Genomic DNA, 9,947 nt, shown 5'->3' with positions numbered 1-9,947 from the left:
CGTGGAAACCTTGTTCTCACTGCCCTTCTGGGCTTCTCTCTTCAACCTCTCCTCCTGGGCTGGATGTCAGTTGAGAGAAGGGATAGATCACATCAGCTTTTTAAAGACACTCCTTTTCAGGGTATTTTTTATATATGTGTCATGAACCCCTTTGTCATATGAGGAAGCCTATGGGCCCTTCTCAGAACGCTGTTTTTAAAACCCATAAAACAAAATACATAAGATTAAAAAAGACAACAACTACATTGATTCTTGAAACAATTATCAGAATATTTTTAAAACTTGTGATTTAGTACATACATTCATTTTTTAAAATAGCAATGGGCCAGCCTTAGCTGGTGCGGCTCAGTGGATTGAGCGCCAGCCTGAGAACCAAGGGGTCACTGGTTCGATTCCCAGTCAGGGCACGTGCTTGGGTTGTGGGCCAGGTCCCCAGTTGAGGACACATGAGAGGCAACCACACATTGATGTTTCTCTCCCTCTCTCTCTCTCCTTCCCCTCTCTCTCTAAAAATAAATATATAAAATAGTTTTAAAAAATATAGCAATGGTCCAAAACTACCACGATTTCACAGGTGCAATAAGCATAAATAATATCTCAAGACACTGCAGCGACTGTGACAGGATATGAAAATAGCTGTGATTTCTGTTAGTGATAAAGTCCCAGCTACTGCTAACAGGCATCTAGTTTGTTGCTGACATGATGGAAATGTTACATTTCACTGAGAAGCTAGTGAAAATATAGGAATTTTTTTTTCCCTGTTCAAATTTATGGCACTTGGGTACATAGATTGCAAATTCAGAATTCTTTCTTGAGAATGACCTTACCAGCCTGACCTCATGGCAGCTGTCATTGTTTACCAAGCCCTAAGCACGGAAAAATAAAAATAATAGCTAATGTTGGCTGATTCCTTACTAAGCACCCAGTGATATTGGAGACTAGGATTCAGCAATGAAAGAAGCCAGTTCCTGCCCACCCGAGGCTTACAGTCTAGGGAGGGAAGACTGACAAATGAATATGTAAATAAGATGATTCCAGCCCTGGCTGGTGTGGCTCAGTGGATTGAGTGCTGGCCTGTGTACCAGAAGGTTGCTAGTTTGATTCCCAGTCAGGGCACATGCCTGGGTTGCAGGCCAGGTCCCCAGTTGGGGGCAGTTGGGGGCATGCAAGAGGCAACCACACATTGATGTTTCTCTCCCTCTCTTTCACCCTCCTTTCCCCTCTCTAAAAATGAAATCTTAAAAAAAAAGATGATTCCAAAATTGTAGGCATGTCCTGACCAGTGTGGCTCAGTTGGTTGGAGCTGGTTGAACTGTCATTCCGTAAACCGGAAGGCTCAGGGTTCCATTCCCAGTGGGGCACATGTCTAGATTCCAGGTTTGGTCCCCATTAGAGGTGTGTATGGAAGGTAACTCGACCAGTGTTCCTCTCTCATGTCAATGTTTCTCTTCCTCTCTCTCCCTTCCCCTCTCTAAAAATCAATAGGCATGCCCTCAGGTGAGGATATGAAGTCAATAGTACAGGACAGTGTAATAGAATATAGGAAGGAAGAACAAAAGGGTCAGTTTTTCAGGGAAGTCTTCTCTGAGGAGGTGATGTTTGCTTTGAGATCTGAATGATGAGAGAGCCATGCAAAGATGTGGAGGAAGGGCATTCCCAATTGTGTTCAGTATTTTAGCCAGAGGCATCTCTGCCACAGCATTTTTGCCACATAACTAATTGACCATAAGGCCATTTTGCCTTATAAAAGATAAAATAATTGGTTGACAGTTTGGATTATTTGTTTGCTTGGTTTCACTTCTTCATTGGTTTCAGACTTAGTAAACTTCATTTTTTCATTGATTTCAGACTTAAGGTATTTAAGCTAGTTGTCAGTTTGGTTTCATTTCTCCATTGACAAAGTTCTCACAGTTACTCCCAGTTTTATATTACAGTAGTCCCCCCTTATCCAAGGGAGATATGTTCTAAAACCCCCAGTGCATGACTGAAACTGAGGATAGTACTGACCGTGTGTGTGTGTGTGTGTGTGTGTGTGCATGTGTGAAGTCTGTCCAGAAAAATCCAGCCATTGTTAATATAATGAGAACAATTTGTGCAACATCGATGTAGCCTGGCAGCCGAGGAGAATGGACTGGACTGTGAATGTGTGAACAATGAGGACTTCACTGCACTAGTCAGTGGGGGCAGTAAATGCCATTGAGTAAGCATGTGTACTGTGTTGCTGTCACATTCAAAATTACTGAGCAAGTAGAGCAAGGAATCTGAATCAGATTTTGCGTTAAGCTTGAACATTCTTCTGCAGAAGCTATTCAGATGATTCAGAAGGCTTTTAGGGATGGTGCAATCAATGAATGCAGCACAAATAAGTGTGGCACAAATGCTTCAAATATAGTCAAGAATCCGTTGAAAGCAATCCACATTCTGGAAGGCCTGCAACAAGCAGAACACCTGAGAATGTTGAACGTGTACCAGCTGCAGTAATCAAAGATCAGCAACTGACAGTGGGAAAACTACTGTGTCCGAGATTTTGACTCAGGATCTTGGCATGAAACATGTCAAGGCAAAATTCGTTTGCAGCTTCTGTTCCCAGCGCAGAAGGAACATTGTGCTGCAGTTGCTAATGACTTGATTCAAACCACTACCAATGAACCAGATTTCTTTAAGAAGGTCATAACTGGAGATGAATCATGGGTCTATGGCTATGATCTTGAAACGAAGGCCCAGTCATCCCAATAAAAGTCACATGGTTCTCCATGCCTGAAGAAGTCTCAAGCAAAGTTGCAGAAAGATCAAGTCCATGTTAACTGTTTTTTTTTTTTTTAAAGATTTATTTATTTATTTTTAGAGAGAGAGGAAGGGAGGGAGGGAGGAAGACAGGGAGAGAAACATCGATGTACGTGAGATATAGCGATTGGTTGCCTCTCTCATGCCCCTAGCTGGGGACCTGGCCTGCAACCCAGGCATGTGCCCTGACTGGGAATTGAACCGGTGACCTCTGGGTTAGAAAACCAGCACTCAATCTACTGAGCCACACAAGCCAGGGCTTAACTGTGTTTTTTGATTCGGAAGGTGTTGTCCATCACAAGTATGCCCCTTCACGTCGAAAAATTAATAAGGAGTACTACCTCAATGTTCTTCCTTGGTTGAACGATGCAATACAACAAAAATGGCTACTGCTATGGGCAACTAGTGAGTGGCACTTTTTCACAACAACATACCCACTCATGCATCTTGTCTGGTCTGGAGTTTTTTGGCGAAACATCAAATCACCTAGGTACTCAACCTTCCTCTGCAGCCCAGATTTAGTGCTCTGAGACCTTTGGCTTTTTCCAAAACTAAAATCACCTTTGAAAGGGAAGAGATTTCAGACCATCAGCGAGATTCAGGAAAATATGACAGGGTAGCTGATGGCAATTGGGAGAACTGTGTGAGGTCCCAAGGTGCCTACTTTGAAGGGGACTGAGGTGTCATTGTCCTGTGTACAATGTTTTGTATCTAGTATCTTCTTCAATAAATGTCTTTTTCACAATATGTGGCTGGATACTTTCTGGACAGACCTCGTATATGTGTGTGTGTATAATGTCCCTATACACGCATGTCTGTAATAAAGTTTAATTTATAAATTATACACAGTAAGAGATTAACAATAATTTATAATACACTAGAACAATTATAACAAGATACTGCAATAAAAGTTATCTGAATATGGTTTTCTCTAGTAATTCTTATATTTTTTATTCTAAGTCTATTCCTGAATCTGTGTAACCATCCCTTACTTGCAGTAAATGGTTTGGTGTCACTCATTTCAGGAAATCCCCTCTGAAGTCTTTGTATAGGCTTAAAGCTTTCTGGTGCAACACATTGTCATCATTCGGACCACATTGTCTGTTCATGTGTTCCACCCACAAATTTAATACCTCTTACAACTTAACTAAGCACTTATACACTGTGATTGTAACTTTTGCGGTTTGAAGTGCAACAGCAAAACTAACACAAATTTCTTTTTCACGATTACCTGGATAGAAGATTCATTTTTTAAAATAAATTTTATTGATTGTGCTTTTACAGTTGTCCCAATTTCTTTTTCCTTTGCTCCCCTCTGCCCAGTACCCCCCTTCCCTCCAGCAGTCCCACCCCCCTTAGTTCATGTCCATGGGTTGTGCATATAAGTCCTTTGGCTTCACCTTTTCCTATGTTATTCTTAACTTCCCCCTGTCTATTTTGTACCAACCAATTATGCTTCTTAATCCCTGCACAGTTTCTCCCCCTTCCCCCTCCCAACTGATAACCCTTCAAATGATCCCCACACCTATGATCTGTTCCTATTCTGGTTTGCTTAGTTGGATTTTGTCTTTATTTTTTAGATTCAGTTGTTGATCGTTGTGAGTTTGTTGTCATTTTAATGTTTATAATTTTGATCTTCTTTTTCTTAAATAAGTCCTTAAACATTTCATATAATAATGGCTTGGTGATGATGAACTCCTTTAGCTTTACCTTGTCTCGGAAGCACTTTATCTGCCTTTCCATTCTAAAAGATAGCTTTGCTGGATAGAGTAATCTTGGTTGTAAGTCCTTGCTTTTCATCACTTGGAATATTTCTTGCCAGTCCCTTTTTGCCTGCAAAGTTTCTTTTGAGAAATCAGCTGAGAGTCTTACAGGCACCCCTTTGTAGGTAATTCTCTGCTTTTGTCTTGCTGCTTTTAAGATTCTCTCTTTATCTTTAACCTTTCACATTTTAATTATGATGTGTCTTGGTGTGGTCCTCTTTGGGTCTAGCTTGTTTGGGACTCTCTGTACTTTCTGAATGTGTATGCCTATTTCATTTGCCAAATTAGGGAAGTTTTTCTTTATTATTTTTTCACATAAGTTTTCAATTTCTTGCTCTTCCTCTTCTGGCACCCCTATGATTTGGATGTTGGCACGTTTAAAGTTGTCCCAGAGGTTCCTAAGCCTCTCTTTGTGTTTTTCAATCTTGTTTCTTCATTCTGTACTGGTTAACTGTTTATTTCTTCCTTATGTTCCAACTTATTGATTTGAACCCTAGTTTCCTTCCCTTCACCATTGGTTTTGTGTGGATTTTTCTTCATTTGACTTAGCCTACCCTTCACTTCTTCCTTTCTGCGTTTTTCATACTCAAGCTACCTGTCAAGTCTGTGAGCATCTTTATCACCAGTGTTTTGAACTCTACATCTGTTAGGTTGGCTATCTCCTTGTCACTTAGCTCTCCCACTGAAACCTTGATTCATTCCCTTTTTTGGGCCATACTTCTCTGCCTCCTCAACTTGACAAGCTCTTGTATTTGCCTCTGTGTCTTAGGTAGAGCTGTTGCACCTGTTATGTTGTAAGGGAGGGAGCCTTAGGTATTTGTCAGTATGGGGCGACTCATTTCACTACGTTGTGGTGCTGTATGTAGGGGGAGTGGTCTGAGAGGCAATAATGCTCTTGCTCAGCATTTTCCCTTTTTCTAGGCACTTCCCTTATGGGACTGGTGCCTCTCTAGGTCTTGTCCTGGCCATGGTTCCCAGAGTGGGTGAGTTTGCAGACTTTCTAGGACCATGGGGACCTCTAAAGAAGTGGACTTTGCTGAGAGGCAAGCAGTTTCTTCCTTGTCCCCAATTCCCACTGTTTTTCACAGTCAGAAGCAATGAGGCTTTATTTTCCCCAGCACTGGAACCATGAGCTGCGTGGTCTGGTCTGGTGCTGGGAGTGCTCCCTACTTATTTTAATGTGTTACTGCATTTTCTGCCAGCCTGCCACTGCCACTGCTGCTGCCACCACCACACCGTGTCCTCTCCACCTCCCCTGCTACCTGTCTGGATGAGTTTTGCTTCTTTATATATTTTTTCGTTGGACTTCCATGCAGCTTGATTTTCTGGAACTTCTGGTTGTCTCCAATTTTGAGGTAGTTGTATTCCTTCTTAGTTGTGGAGGGAGATGCAACATGTCTTCTTATGCTTCCATCGTGGCTGGAAGTCTAGATTGTTTAGAAGATTCATTCTTACCATAGATCTTGGCCACCTCAACATATGATTTTTTTTTTCCTTGTTAAGTCGAGAACTTTCACCTTTTCACTTGAAGCACTTTATGGCTTCTCCTTGGCACATCTGAATTGCCAGCATCACTACTCTTGTGCTTTGGGGCCATTATTAAGTAAAATAAGGGTTACTTGATCAGAAGCACTGTGTTACCCGGGAACAGTCTCTGATAATTGAGATGGCTATTAAGTGACTATTGGGCAGGAATGTCTACAGCATGGAGACGCTGGACAAAGAAATGATTCATATCCTGGATGGGACAGAGTAGGACAGCATGAGATTTCATTCACTACTCAGAAAGCACACACAATTTAAAACTTATGAGTTGTTTATTTCTGGAATTTCCTATTTACTATTTGGATCACAGATGATCACTGGTAACTGAAACTGTGGAAAACCAATTGGTGGATAAGGAGGATGACTATATATATATATCTGAGGTAGAGCTTTCATAACACAATGACAAGTAGACTTGGTGGTGGTCTTAAAATATAATAGTTACCATTTCTCCCAGATGATGATGGTTTGCCTCATGAGTTGGTTTCTTGTATTGAAAGACATACATTGGAGGGAGAAAGAGAAGCCAAGGGCCCTCTTTGAGGCAGCAGAATTGAGCCCACATTTCCCATGGAAGGAAGATAAATGCTTAGGTACAATTCACAAAATCAAATCAGTTATTTGTGCAGTATTACAGTGACTCTACAAACATTTTAAGTTTTGTTACTCATTTTCTCGTGTTTATTTTGTCCTTTTTAATGTCCCTCTTATTTGTCGTGATTTTATCTTTTTTTTTTTTTTTTTGGTTTTTCAATTACAGTTGTCCCCTTTTCCCCTAATTTCTCTCCCCCACCCAACCCACCCCCTCTCCTGCAATCATATCCCTCCCGATTTTATCTTTTTTTATGGCAAAATTGCATTATGGTCAATGAGTTACACAGCAAAAATGTTTGCTGCAGAAATGCTTGCCACAAATGTGCTACAGTGAAAGTACCTAAAACTGTTTACAGTATAGGATCTGCAAAGTGCTCAGGCCTGGAGGAAGGAATGAGATGAAAGCATAGAGGGCCTGGCAGGAGGCCCAAGTGGCTGTGACAGAGTACATGGTGGGGCTTGTAGGAACATTGGAGACAGAGTCCTAGAGGCTGGTGGACGTGTCAGGCAGGCTTTGTGAGCCAGAGTAAGGGATTTGGGTTTTCCTTTAAGTATATGGGGCAGCGTTTGGCAGGTTTAAGCAGGGGAGTGATGTGATGTAATTTACATTTTAGAAAGATCCTGCCAGCTATGTGCGGAGAAGAGTGTAGGGGCCAGGTTTGAAGCAAGGCTCTATTGAGGAAGCCATAGAGCAGTCCAGGTGAGAGACCTGACAACATGGACTGCAGTGGGGCCATGATGTGGAGAGAAGTGGGAATATCTGGGGTATAATTTGGAGAGATTCAGCAGCACAGAGCTGTGGGGATGAGGGAGAAAGGTGTTGCGAATTATGCTCATGTTTCCCCTCCTTGGGTCTTTCCCCCCAACTTTGTGCCCTGCCTTGCCTCCTCAGCCCCTACAACTCTTCATGGCCCCTGTGGGGCTGCCACCCGTCCACCAGGCCCCTGGCATTCGGGCTTCCCAGCTGGCCCTGATTGTTGTCACTCCCCAGGGAGGCATGGGAACATACTCCATCTATCCCCTCAACCCCCCTCTTCCCAGACAAGGCAAGGCCCTAACAATGCCCCCTCAGCCAGCTAGTGGCCTGGACACAAGGCCCCTGTTTCGGTTCATTGCCAGCTCCAGGAGGCCTGCTGTGTTTCCTGGCCTGTTTGGCATATATATAACTCAGGCTTCTTAGCAGGGATTTTTTTGTTGTTTAAAAAAAAAAAAAAAAAAGTCTCTGCCCTCCTCCTTTCTCAGTCTCAGTATATTATAAAAAGCCTTTCTCTTCCCATCCTGAGCTCTCCGTGCTCCCCTTCCTGACTGCATTTGCCATGTGCCTGTCAACCCAGGGACCAAATGCAGGTCAGCAGGTGTCAGTGAGAAAATGTGAATAAGAAGGAAAAGCTGTTCGCTCCATCATGGCCAGCCTCGAATGTGCTGGTGATGCTGAAGATCATGAGAATAATCTGAGGGCTTACGGCATGGCTGACGATGTGCCCAGCACTTTTTGTACACCATATCTCATGGTTTCTGAGACGCCATCAGAGATGAGGTATAACATTATTCTGAGCCCCTGAGAAAGAAAAGAGCAACTGAGCAGAAATGGATATGCGATTGATTGTATGATGCACCTCAATTTCAGAGATGTTAAAATATGAAAAGAAAAAAGTCTTAGAATCAATGGAATATGGGATAGTCTCCTCTGTACACTTCATTGCCCTTCAGTGTATTTTCTGCCTTGTCTCTGAGTTTGGGAGGCAGTGCAGGATTGCTTCAGAACTCTTGTATTCTGCAGCCTAACAAGAACAGTTTTTCTTGTCTCTTTTGCAAAAATTGAGAGATGCAGGCTAGTTGCTTCAGTAATTTGTCTTTCATTCTTAATAACAGGCAACATTTATTGAGCACTCTCTATGTGCCAGGTACTGTCCTAAACACATTAATAACTAATTTAATGTCCCAACAACCCTATCAAATAGACACTTACTATCAGTATTATCACCCCCATTTTACAGGTGAAAAAGCAGAGCTCCTCTGCTCTAAGGGCCCCCAACTTACTGTGCCCCTAGTCAGGGCAGGCATAGCTACTATGTCTATTTCCTTCACCCCTTGGGAAAACATAATCCTTCCTCACATGCAGAGGTGATGTAAAGAAAAGAAGTGGCACTGGGCAAGCCTTGGAGAGGAGAGACCTCCACAGAGCATGAACTGAGGGAGTAAAGGGGGGCTGGGGGAATGTAGGCTTGCTTATAGACCTGAGACCTGTGTGCTTACATTGGACCTTAGACGCTCTGGCCCACACCGCACTGAACATAAGGACCAAACTAATGGCCAAGGCCACACAGCCAGACAGCTGTTGGCTGGCACTAAGCCCCATCTCTTCTCTTTCACCATGAATGGCCACTTTTCCTACTCTTTCGTGCCCACATCTCTTTAGTTACCTGCAAAGCAAAGAAGCTGTGCTGGTGCCGATGGTTCCTTTGCAATAATAATATCATTAACAGTAGTTAACATTTATTGGATGTTTACTCTGTGCCAGGCATAGGCATCAGGGGTTGCACATTCAAATACTTGGAATGACAGGGTTACGGAGTGAGGCAAGCCAGGCAGGGACTGTGGTGGCCTGGATGGTCAAGGCTCTGGCTAAAGGGGGCACAGCAACTGCTCAGCTCCAGGATGGTCTGGCTAGTATTGCCAGTTATTACTGTTTTTGTTTTTTGTCTTTTAAGATTTATTTATTTACTTTTAGAGAGAGGGGAAGGGAGGGAGAAAGAGAGGGAGAGAAACATCAATGTACAAGAAAGACATCAACCCATTGCCTCTCATATGCCCCTAAATGGGGACCCAGCCTGCAGCCCAGGCATGTGCCTTGATTGGGAATTGAACTGGTGAATTTTGGTTCACAGGATGGCACTCAATCCATTGAGCCATGCCAGCTAGGGCTGTTCTTTGTTTTTTTTAATTATTATTTTTTTTTTTCATCACCATTTATCCCCTCATACCTTCTTCTACCTCCACCCACCCTCCTGCACAGGTATTACTGTTTTAAAGAAAAGGCAAATGTTTGAATTTTTATATAACATTTCCCAATTTTTAAAAATTAAACATTCATAATTCAGAAAAAGTACTCTGTAGGCAAATTAAGTCATACCTGTTGACCAGTTTGCAAACTCTGCTTGTCATTTTCTCATTTAACTCTGACGCCCATCCTGTAAAGGAGCCTTTGCCCCTTGTTCTACTAATGGAACAAGCAAAGCTCTTCAAGAGGGTAGATCACTT

Source organism: Furipterus horrens, unplaced genomic scaffold (assembly GCF_987537825.1).
Source record: "Furipterus horrens unplaced genomic scaffold, mFurHor1.1.pri manual_scaffold_8, whole genome shotgun sequence".
Classification (NCBI taxonomy): Eukaryota; Metazoa; Chordata; class Mammalia; order Chiroptera; family Furipteridae; genus Furipterus; species Furipterus horrens.
Note: the sequence above shows the minus strand (reverse complement) of the source record.